General features: G+C 43.2%; 1 long non-coding RNA gene across 1 annotated transcript; it reads left to right on the forward strand.

Annotated features, from left to right (window-relative positions):
* The first annotated feature begins 2,428 nt into the window (after positions 1 to 2,428).
* LOC143334656 (uncharacterized) lies at positions 2,429 to 12,646 on the forward strand. Its single transcript, XR_013078343.1, has 3 exons — positions 2,429 to 2,719; positions 11,470 to 11,580; positions 12,302 to 12,646. It is a non-coding gene; the product is annotated as an uncharacterized LOC143334656 (long non-coding RNA).
* Positions 12,647 to 12,778: the final 132 nt, after the last annotated feature.

Below are 12,778 nucleotides of genomic sequence, written 5' to 3' on the forward strand. Positions count from 1 at the left end.
CATCTGTAGACAGGTAGGTATTAATGGCATTGTTTGATGAATTTAGTCTCATATGGTGAGTTTGTGCACAGGAAGCCACTGATGCTACTTAAAGTACATGGTGTTCCCTCTTGTGTCTGTGCACATGGAGTCCCACTGTGGTGTGGAAGCTTCCCACTAAAGTATATTTCTGTGTGATTCATAGAGAAACTTTTTGTTGCTCAAAAAGTTTGTTTTTTACAGAACCTGAATGATTTGAAGATGACGCAATTTGATGAATCACGCAGGGCTTCGTGATATAACATGACATAAAATTTACTATAACTTTTACACTTTTTTTCCTTTTTCACTGTGCCACTGGGTCAGAAGTTGTGCCTGTTCTGTCTTGTGTCCTCATGCCAGAGACTTTATGCATGAGACAGCAACATTTCTGTGAGAGGAGGTGAGAAGAGAAGGGTTTTCCATGCTGGGAGATAATTGCTTGACATTTAATGCTAATGTAATTTAGGCACTGCACACTTTTTTTTCTTTGTGGAATATGAATGAGCTCTAATTTCGGACACAGCAGAGGCCAGTGAATGTGAGCTGTGCCTGATATAACAAACATGTTTTTTTCAAGTGGGAAAAATGCCTTTGTTGGTCCACTTTGGCAGCCTGAGCTTGTCAAGCTCACACGAGTACATTGGCTCAGGACTACTTATCCCATAATTCATAGGCTTGTGTAAACTTCTTAGCTTCACCAGGTGTGCAGCCGCAAAGAGCTGCGGATACGCACGAGTCAGGTGAGACACGCCAATCCAGGAAAGCTTAGATAGAAAGATAGATTATAAAGATAGATGTGTGTGTTTTAGGATGAGTGGAGATAACTGTGGTCACTGGTGTCTGTAGAGTTGTAGAGTTAGAATGAAAACTTTGCAAAAGAGGTGCCGAGTTTGTGCGTTTTTGTGCGCACGAACTCGATTCTCTCAGTCTGCGTGCAAAGCAGCAGCGGTGCGTTCAAGTGTCAGGCGTTGCTCTCGTGTAACGAGAAAAAACGAACTTTTTCTCACACAGCGCTGGTCACTGCAGGCAATCCTGTAATTATTCACATCCAGTTCCATCACTTTTTCTGTGAGGGAAGAAACTATTGAAAACTGTTGGTGCCCTCAGATAACAAACTTTACTGTGAGCATTCAGCATCAGTGGCTCAGAATCTCCTCAGATGACCCAAACTAAAATGACCGCTATTGTTCTATTGAGTCCAAACTACAGCTGAAACGATTAGTCGATTAATAGAGTTTCAAGTTAAAGTTTTCTCATTTCCATGGATTTTAAACTGACTGTCACTGGGAAACATTCAGAGATTGATCAGAAGAATACTCAGCAGATGAATTGATGGTCAATATAAGAGTTGGTTGCAGTTCACACGTTTCCAGGTGACGTTGTGACTGTGACCTTGGGAAAAACAATGAGTCTGTTTATACAAGGACGCTCAGCTCAATGTGGCCACTGCTCCCACTTGGTGATGAATATACGCAGTAGATACACAATATACTGTAATATATAGACATCACATGATTACTAATTATAAAAGACACTGATGAAAGACACATGTCCTGTCACCCTAAACATTTTGCCGTTATGTTCCCAGACCTTTGAAGCATGGCTGCCATGTGCTGTGATGAAGACTGCAGCAGCAGCAGCGCGATGCTGTAAGGTCTTGCACAAAGCTGCCACTAGGTGGCACTGTTCAATGGACAGGTTGAGCTGTCATTCTGTTCATGTTGCAGCCGCCGCGACACACACACACACACACGCACACACACACAGACACCAGTTACTTCACTCCATCACATGGAGCAATGGGCAGTGAAATATATGAATATCTTTAGAGTTTTTTGGGTTTTTTTTGCACTACTGTTGACACTTTTAGTATTTGGTGATTATAAGTTCATGTATTAATGAGATTCAAGCCTATTTCTCCATGCATGAGCTGTACAGTTTCAATTAGTTCCTCAAAAGAAAATTAAGCACCAATTAAACTGATAATCAATTCATCATTTTAGTCATTTTTCAAGAAAAAATGTCAATCATTCCCTGGTTCCACCTTCCAGTTGGACTGTCGCTTGGACAGACGATGCAGTTTGAAGACATCGCTTTGGGAAGTTATGATGAGCATTTTTTCACAGTTTTTGACATTTTATGAACCAGTCACTAATTTTAAAATGTCATTGTAAAAATAATCAGCAGATGAATGAAAATAATAGTTAGCTGCAGCCTTGGTAGGAGCTCCGCTTGATGTTTGATGGTCGGTGTTGATGTGGTCCTGGAAGTATCAAAGCAGATGATGAACCTGCCATCAGTGAGGAACCTCAACGCGCCACTTCCCCCTTTTGTCCTTGTTGCCCAATCCCCAGCCTTTATACTTCAGACGAGGTCACTGCCCCTTCACTCTTGTACCCCCCTCCCTGACTGCTATGTCCACACGTGTGCTGCCCTGTCACATGTTTATCTCCTCCCACCTCCTCCTGTGCGCCCTCCCCTTTCACCAACTCACTCTCAACTCCACTATCTCTCGGTCTCTCTCTCTCTGTCTCTCTTGGTGGCTCTGGGATCCATAGGCGTTTGGAGGACAGGAAGACATACCCTCGACACCACACAGCAGCACCACAGACATGTCAGACTCAGAGACCGCCGCTGCCCCCGCCGAGGCCCCCGTCCCTGCTGCTTGTGCCAGCATCAAGGCTGACCTGGACAAATGGTAGGTGACTGTGTGCATGTTGCAAAGAGGTGTGCAGAAGAGAAAGACAGTGTAAATGTGTTTCTTCTACCCTCACTGAAGAACAGTCCTTCATCAATCACCTCAAACTCAGAGGGCACATGGGAAGCTCTTGCAATTGTTGAACCACCTCTGAATGTTCCACAAGTTCTCCTTTGGCTTCAAGAGTTCCTTCTAAATGTTCTTATTTGCTGAGATGTTGAACAGCTGAAGGCGGAGAAGCTCTGAGCGAAAACCCGACCATTTGAGTCATTAGCGACGTGCTTGAATGTTACCTAACAAGCTGCCCAATGGCTCCACATCACGTCCATGCTTAGGCAAAATATTTCTCAAAAATTCGGAGCTTTTGTTGCGCCGGTTTAACGATTGAATGAGAAGTGCAGCATCCTAAAATGCGCCATGTTAAAATGGAGTCTGTTCATAGGAAGCGATGGTTAGCGCTGAAAACCGCCAAGAGAGAATGTCTTGCATGTTGAAATGTAACTGAATTCGACAGCCCAGCGGGGGGGCAGGGGTTAAGGTTATGAAAACTTGGGGTACCCTCTTTTGGGTGAGTGATTTGGGGATTAATAATGCGTGGCAGCGGGGTGATGTTTGATGCTCATCCATACGCATGGATGAAGGCTGGGAATCTGCTTGCGTCACTAGCCTCCCTTTCCCCAGAATTCCTTGCGTTAGCTTGTTCCATTTGTCCTTGCGGTCTCCTTTTGCCTTTGCCGTGTCAGCGGTCAGGGACACCAGCTCAATGATATTTTGGGGTCTTGCTGCATGTAAATGCACACACTGTTTTCTGTGTGCATGTTTGCAGCTCAGAGAGACGTGCAATGACATAACACTTTGGCGCACATCTTCTTGGCTTCTGCACATCAACCATCCACACCTCTTCTCTGGAACAGTCCATTTTGACAGATAGGGGTTTCGGTGGATGGTCACTAAGATGGGCTTTAACCTCTCATGAAATGGATTATCATTACCAGTTAACTTCTATCGCTACATTTCTTGAATACTTGAGAATAGTTTGATATTGTAACTATGCATTTTTGTGTTCATATTTATGAGGAATACACACTTTTTTTTCACAGTAAAGGCTGCAAGTCTGTTCCAGCCTGACTGTCAGGCCTTGATAAGCTGGCGGTGGGTGTGTGAAGCCTTTAGATAAGACAGCAGGTTGAGGTGGAGGAGGGAGGGCTGGCAGGGCAAGGTGTGGATGGTTGCCTAACCATGTCAAATTTATACATGTATCAACCTTCCTTTTCACTTCTTTATTAAGTGTCTGAGGACTTCAAGATCCATTAGAATTTACAGGCTCGATAGTTTGGTATTTCTGTCTATGTATAACTTGAGCTGCTCTTGTGTTAAAGCCGCAGACATTGTTCTTTGTTTTCAGTCCCAGGGCAGCCATGGGGGAGGGCCATGCCGTTTACTGCATCTTGTTAAAATCCAAGTCGGCCTATACTGGGAACTCTGGCCAAGGTCAACCACTTTTAAAGCTCAGTGCAGTCAGTTTATGGTGATAAGGCGTCATGGTTTCAAGTGATTACTGTATGTGAGCCATTACATGAAGATCCTTGAATGGTCAAAGTCAGGTGGCAGCCGCATTAGCAGCTGCAAGTGCTAATATGAGGGCCACAGTGGCTCCTCACAGGATACAATTAGATGCTTGAAACTGCTAGCTCTTGATCCTTGTCCCATGAGCTTTAATGGAAGATATCCTCAAGTGTTAGAAGAGACCAAAACAAGACTGTTAATATTTATCTAAGATTTGTTATGTTGACACAACTCCAAATGATGTTACTCTGGATCTGCTGGATACGTAAATAAGTTCACAATGAAGTGGCCAACTTTGCTGAATTAATAGCCAAATGACAAGTTGCACTACTATACCATTGTTGGACTCATGATGGACAGTTTCAAAATTCTTAATTTCTTTCTAATTTCACACCCCAAACCTCTTTCAAACTACACAGACTTTGACATCAGTGGCATTACCCCATCAAGGTTTTGAACACAACACTAGTCTGCTCTGTCAGATGGAAATATCTTGGCTGCTGAGAACCACTGGTCCACTCAATTTAGGAAGTTAACCCCAAGATTCCTTTGTTCCATGTGACCGGTGGTACATTTAATTTACTGTCGCTGACCTCTGCTTTGGGCACTGCCAATTTTAGTGCCATTTAAATGAGCATCTTTGAACTCTGACAGCAGTGTGTCAAGGTAAGAATGTGACATTGATTGAGACTGAGAAAGCAGCCACTCCAGAATGTTTTCAATGCAGGCTTTCTAATAATTTTCATTCCACTATTAGGTCTGCTTAAGGGAAAGTGTATTCAAATTACTACTCAACTGCCCTTTGGACTCCTGTGCCCCCACTCAGCACTCAGCATGTGGCCACTTATGTGTCAAATTCTCTTACATATGTGCTGGATAGAGATGTACAGACAGTCTGAACACAGCTGCCCTCCCTGTGCTTTCATTTTATTCCAACTAAGACACACTTCAATGCCAGCTGTAGATTCAACACGGCTGGTTCTGTGTAATGAATACCATCAAACCCCCTACATATTTTTAGAAGTCATAGATAGACGTGTACAAATGAGCCTGTATGTGCAGGATAACATGACATGTTCCGTGCCATAGATCACATTACTGCCTGACACCTGTCTTTTAACCAGGCCAACCAAATAAGCAAAAGCCTCACATTTGCCCTCAGCCACAGTGTATGGAGGCATGGCCAGTGTCAGCATGGTGATGAGCATCTCCTTATGCACACTCTAGTTTGGATTTGATCATTTCTCCACAGTTGCAGGTACAGGTTTGTTTAATGGGAGAATTCATTTTAATAAATTTTCTTTTAATTTGCAGAAGTTATGACCTTGTCAAGGTCACACAGGCACAGTCTCACAGAGGTGACGTGAGAGCAGCAGGCTATTAGCATGTGTGAGACAATAAAGCATGGTATGCCTTTTAAATTGTACAGTATATAAACCATTTTTACCTTCACGTCAGTCATTTGTTTGACACTTCTAATGTCTTACTTAAGGTTTTCTCTGCATTTAGTTATGCATTGTCTAACTGCTGGAACAGTGCTATAGCTGTGCTGTTTAAATAGTCAGACAAATGCATTTGCTTTATTTAAAGTTGGGACCAGTTGTATTTCTCCTAAACTTTGGTAAAAATGTTTATTTCTGAACTGCAAAAATCTCCATCAAGTGACTTTTGTCTTACTTTCTTTAAAAAGTGAGAAAATGCAGTATGAATATTTCACCTTGTTTTTAATACAAATCAACTTGTTTCAGGAATCTTACAATGTACTTTCACTCTCACCTCACTCTCATGCAGAGACCTGCCTTATTGTTTCAAAATACACTTATTTAAGATTCTTCAAAAGGACTTCTGGATATGAGTTGAAATATTCTCAGATCAACAGATTTTTTTTTGCAGTGTCTGTTTGTTGAAATTTGTATGTAGAGCCAGGATAATCAATAATCCACACACACACACACACACACACACACACACACACACACACACACACACACACACATACACACACAGAGGATGGATCTATAATGTCCATGCTGACCTACAGTACAGTATATGTGACTGGTTGAGCTGTTGGTCCGTTGCTAATATTTGTCAATGACAGAAACTCTTACATCTAACATGTTGCTTAGTGGTTAGCCTGTGTACTTTGACACGCCAGGCTCTTTCACAAGAGTTGAACATAAGCACACAGCCCCTTTGCCCTCCACACACATGCAAACAAACACACACACGCACACACTTGCCTGCAGTTGTATGTGCAGACATGCATGGACATTCTTGCCAGTGGAAACTGTGCTGGTTTTCATTATGGAATTCGGTGACTCTGCACAAGTCAGTAATCTGAGTGCTGTGCTGTAGTTCTGTCACACTGGCACCAGCGTGCCCCCTCCCCCTCAACCCCCCCATGCTGCACCATCAATCATGCATCTTGGTTAGTAGACTTAATAGTTAGAATTTTTTTAATTGTCTGAACTTCCGTGTCACTCCAAGAATGTTCAAGAAAATATGGAGACACGTTCTTCACAGGAGGGGGCTTCCTGTAGTTTGCTAATGTTTAGAATTGCCAGCAACTGTAAGAATCTCCATTCCAACTTGGTGTGCTGAGTTAAAACACAGTGATTTTCAAAAATGATCGTCACCATCTGAACTTGCATTGTAGTTCACGATCGACCCCAGCCCCAGTTTGTCACCATTGCATTTGAGGTACACAGCTAAGCATGTTTTTTTTAAATTCCTTTTCCTGATCCTTTTCCGTCAGTTAGCTCTGTCCTGGAGGTATTTCCAGAATCCTCAATGATTTTGAACCTGCTCCTCAAGTTGCCACTAATTTCTAATCCCAAAATGATGGTAGACAGAAGTGACACGTCAGCACTCTTTCGTTATTAGGTATGACTATTGATGTCACATTTTATCATATATTTTCATGCAAAATAACATTTTTATGTTTATTTTATCTATTTCAATCACCTCATACCAAATGAGCAAAGGCATGAATTATTTCCTATACCTGCCTGAGGAAATCCAGTTACATCTTGGAAAGCAGGTTCAAAATCCTGTCTCATTGTGCAGCCGACAGAAGTGCTGTTAAACAAACTTCTGATTGTTTCAAAGATCAACAGTATTATAAACAAAACCAAATGCTTATCCATGTGCATTGAATGTAGTGATAATATGTGAAACGCACAAACCGGGGATATCGACCCGATCAGTGTTATTTCTGACAGTGGTTGCAAGTTGAGCGGTCATGAGACAAACATAAAAACTCGGAGAAACACTGGCCTAAGGCGCCAAAGGATGCTTTATTGATCCTTGTGAGTTCCTCACTAGATAATGACACTGCACACTCAGCCTTAATCACATGGTCTCTTCACTAATGTTTGGCCTCTGCATCAACTTTTACTGCTGCACCTGCTCAGTGATCCATTATGCATATTTGTCCCAGAGGACAGACTACAGCTAGCCCAGTCTAAATAATTCAGCCTTCATTTCCTGATTGTGTCCAACATGGGAGGACGACGTCACTCTTCCAGCCATCCTGAGTGGTGATTGGTCAGATCCGGACATGCTGACATCACTGCCTCAGGATGCAGTTAGTGCTCAATAGCATGACGGTGGTTTAGATTACAAATCATGCTGGTCATGCTAGTGTTTCACTGTTTGAGTTGATTAATTCCCTGGAAGGTTGAACATCTGAATATCAGAAGCTTTGTTTCGTATGATGTAATAAATATAATTGAGTCCGAATTGGCCGAAATGCTCAGGTTTAAACTGGTCACCATGACAGCCTGGCTTTGCCCCATGACCCTGTAACGTGACCTCACTCAGAGTCGTGCTTTTTCTCAGGAGATTGCATGATGGCGGTGGTGATGTCATTGGCTCCTCTCCCTCCTCTGCCTGTGCATGTGACCACCCTGCTCTGCTCTCTCTCTAATCCCCCTGTGTCCACTTCATATGTATGCATTAATAGCTGGACTGTGTGCATTTTAAACTGTTGAATCAGATGAGATGAGACGCTCAATTTAATGAGGGTTAAGGATATTACATTAAAATTAAAGGACAAATTTTAAGAGATGATGAAATGGAACCTTTATGGTGCCTTTATTTTGAAAAATAGGAATTTGAGGAGAGCTCACATTTGCACTGCTAAGACCAGAGGACTCTCATTTCACTGTTGCATAATGAAGCCCCAACTGGTACGATTCCTCCCTCCTCTTTAGACCAGTCAGCTCCTCTTGAGATTGAAATCAAGAGGTACATACAGTATGTTGTGGTAGACCAGTGGTGCTGCAGCAGAATTATGTGACGATACACCCTCAGGGTTAGGCTTTCTGTAATCTCCATAAACAGATATCTGCATATCAAGGCAGAATCTGTAGGCAAGGGACAAGATTTTGGTGCCAGAAGTGTTCTGCTTTTGATTTGTAGTCCAAGTTGACTAATCACGTTTGAGCGGGCTTTGGTTGTATGCAGCTAAACAGTGGAGAGCAAAAGAGGCACAATGCATTAGCTGAAATGTGATCTCAGAACCCATCTATTATCATCTGATAATTATTAAGCTTTTTATTAGCTTTTTTATTATTTATCTGCATTCATATGCAAATATCTGTTTATAGAGATTAGCCAAAATGTCGGGTTTGAAAGTTAAGTTGCTTATGGGACAGTAAGCAATAACGTCTTGGCCCCCATATGCGTTATCTGAATATTTACTGGCTACACCGTAAGCCCCAAAACATTGGCTCTTGGCCCCAGAGGCTTAATCATCATCAGACGATAGCCGATGGGTTTTGAGATTACTTTCTAATGCACTGATGTTGGGTCATCAGTGCAGTGCGTCAAACAGAAGCGCTCATTGACTGTCCAAGCACACAAACACACCACCAGAAAGGGATGCTTGCAGTGACACAAACTCAATGGCTCCCATTTCCTCACACACACACACACACACACACACACACACACACACACACACACACACACACACACACACACACACACACTCCATCCCTCCTGGCAAAGTAAAGCGCTGAGTGATAATCTGCTGCAGCCAGCTGTATGTTACATCACTAACAGGCACCCAGCCACAATATAAAGAGATAAAGCAGCAGAGATGGCCTTGTGTTGTTAGTGTTGTATTCGCAGAATAGACATTATTCTTCTTTGGGTTTGCGTTAAAGTGATCACACAAGGCTGAAAATAAAACTGGTTGTTGTAAGAGTTGAGAGTGGTCTCATCATGAAACGGTTTCCTGGCTTTATATGTAACATACAGACATGAGTGGTATCAAGCTTTTCCTTCAGCTCTCTGCAAAAACGTGAATCACCATTTTCCTCACCATGTGGAACTGTTCCTTTACAGCTCAAAGGGAGCTATTTGAACTCTTGCCTCAAGTGATGTCACGAATCCACATCAGTCTGAAGACTACAAGTTTGAAAATGACTAAGTCTGGAGGTTTGCACTTGAAGTGAGGTTAACAGACCTCTGCCGCCCGCTCCTCACCTCTGCTTGAGACTAACAGTTTAAGGCTACATTAGCCTCTGCACACACCCGAAACTCTGACCGAACTGTACTATGGGTAATGTAGGCCCCAGGTTTTGACAATGAAGAGGAACGAATGGAATAAAAACGAGCATATCTGGATCTGCTGCATCAATTTTGACTCCTTTCTGTCCATTGTGAGTTCAACAATAATACAGGAGTGCAATGGTAGATCAGTGGAGCACTTGTTAAAGATTTAATTCCTGGTTGATTGGACATTTTTGACACCCTTTTCTGAATGATTGTGGTCAGTTTCCTGTGACTGCTGAACAGTAAAAGCCACCCTGTGTTTCAGCAGGTAAACACTTCATGTGAAGTAGCTGCAGTCAGACATGTTGGCTTACCATTAGCAGAAACTTGATACAGTTCTTGATACAGCTGTCAGAGTGAGCAATAAACGCTGAGGCTGCTATCAGCGAGATCAAATTAAAACATGATGGATTACATTTCCTGTGAACCCCCCTGCGTATGTAGGTAGTTTGAATCTGGTGCAGGACTGGCAGACCCCACCACTAACTATAGAATGTACTATAACGACTGGTATTTACTGAATGTTTACACACTGAATGGATGTTGTTAATCCCATAAAAACAAAAACCATGTCACAGACCTTATCTTAGAAATTATAAGTAGATATTGGATCAGTATCACAAAACAGTTACTTTAGAGGCGAGCAGGTGCTGCTTTAAAGTGAACTTGAGCCAGGGTGGAGGGATTGATAGGAGATGAGGATTGCTGCCCTGCTCTTCAGTGGGTGGAGGAGGGAAAAGCAGAACAGAGGGATGTTCGGACCTCATGAAGCAACAGGAGGAGCCAAAGGATGGCTTTACGTTTGTGTTGATGAACCTCCTCCTCCGGTGCATTCGACCTCCAGCCCGTGTCATGTCATCTCTGTATTATCACACAACCTCCCTCCCTCCGACCCTTTCTGGTGTCCCATCAAACAGATGGCTTCATCTACATGGCTTCCTGTGTCTCTCACTCCTCCCTCTGCCTCTCCCTCCCTCCCTCCCCCCCTCTCGCTCCATCACCCTAATGCTCTGTGGCAGTGTCGGCTGCTGTGTTTGCTCCTGAACGGGAGCCTGAAATAATCTGTTAGCCCGCATTCCCTCTTTCCCTCTCTCACTTTCATCCCACTTTTTGTCTCATCCTTCATTCATTCATTCATTCTTTCTTGTTATTTCTGTCTTTGTCAGCAGCTGCGTTTCAGATGTTCGTCCACTCACTCATGTGTTAATCAAAGTTTGTAAATGAGTAGATCTTGCATTGCGGGGGCACACTTGGCAGCCTGACAGCATGAATCACTTTCTGTGTCTCATTTCAAGTCAAATCATTTTCAAGTGAGCTGCAACAATCCTTCATTTACTGACCTTGTCTCTCCTTCGCCGGTGGAGAGACAGGAGTGAGACATCTGTTAGTACATGAAGCAAGCATTTGTTTTGTTAACAGATTTAGTGAGACTGGGACATAGTTGAGTCCACCGCTGCTGACAAAAGCCACACTAAGACTGTCTGTCACTCCCCTCTCTACCTTCAGCTCTCATGCCATCTGTGTGAGCAGGTGACACTGAAACACAGCAGCCATTTGTGAAGTGAAAAGGTATTGCGATGTGTCTTGACTGCGATCTAATTGTTAAAAAATCTTTCTTGCAGTGTGGCAGAGAAGGGAGGCGAGGGCTGCAAAGATCTGATGGAGGCCTTTGCTGCTTGTGTGAAGAGTGCAGCTGAGAGCACGTCATGAGGAGTCGCCCTCTAACCTTAACTGTGAGGATGTCACATAATTTGCTGATTCATTCATAGGCACAGAAAGTAGTTCCAATAAAAACTGTTCACAGAGAAGTGTGTGGATTATCCACTCGGGCACTGTTTCTGGAAAAAGATGTTTTTGATGTAATTTTCCAGTGCTTTGAGCTCTAAAAATGAAAATCCAATCAGCTGTGGAAGCAAATCAAAACCATTTTTTTTAATGAACGTACCCTTAAATGCTTGATTTACAAAATTCATTGAAAGCTGATCTGAGGTTACCCAAGATATCTTATGCTCATGAAAAACCATGAACATTGAGTGCGTTGATGCTGGCTACAAATGCAGCTAGAGCGCATTGTGACCACACTGATCGGACCATTGAGACCACCTCGGGAGGTGCTCGCACTGTGATTCGATTCGGTGATACTGCAGTCCGCACAGTGTGTCCAACTAGTCGTAGCAGTAGGTAATCAGCCTGCCCCGCCTAACTAATGTGCATGTTGAGATCTGATCACAGTGAAGGCACAATAAAGATGGCAAGCTCATTCAGACCAGGCGTAAATGCAAAGACCCGATAAATCAGCACATGAAAATAGTTGCTGATTACTTTTCTGCTGATATGCTAATCGACTGCCTGAGCTCCTATCCAGATAAGGTTGATATCCTGGTGTGAATGGCGCCTACACGTGTGTGTTCATTCCCTGTCTTCTCCATCTCCTCTCTATCCCCTCTCATCCAGGTCCACTGCACTGAGTCCTCCAAGTTCCCAGCATTCCCTTCTGCACAACAGTACTGGACTGAATGATGACAACAACGGCGATGATGATGGCGTGGCGAACATTGTGTTGATTCAGGCTGAATTTTGGATCTGGCGACAGTAACCAGTTTCCTCCCCCTGTGCTCCCCCCTGTTTTAGGCTTAACTGGTGTTCCTCAGTCTTTCCATCGTTCCCCCTCTCCCTCTACGGCTAACTCACAGCACCTCCACTCGTAGGCGATTCCAGAGAGTTGGCGGGCTGTGATGTAAATTGTCGACTTGAGATGAATACTTATAAATGGAAATAAAAGTATCAAATAATTGGTATAAAAACAAATTGTGATCTTTGTTTCACCATTTGGAGGGGGGCGTCTACTTTCTCGGAATATGGACATATGAACACTGAAGTTTCAAATTTAGCGTTTCTCTCAACCTGATATTTACACAGACAAACACACAC

This window comes from Chaetodon auriga, chromosome 16 (genome assembly GCF_051107435.1).
Source record: "Chaetodon auriga isolate fChaAug3 chromosome 16, fChaAug3.hap1, whole genome shotgun sequence".
NCBI lineage: Eukaryota > Metazoa > Chordata > Actinopteri > Chaetodontiformes > Chaetodontidae > Chaetodon > Chaetodon auriga.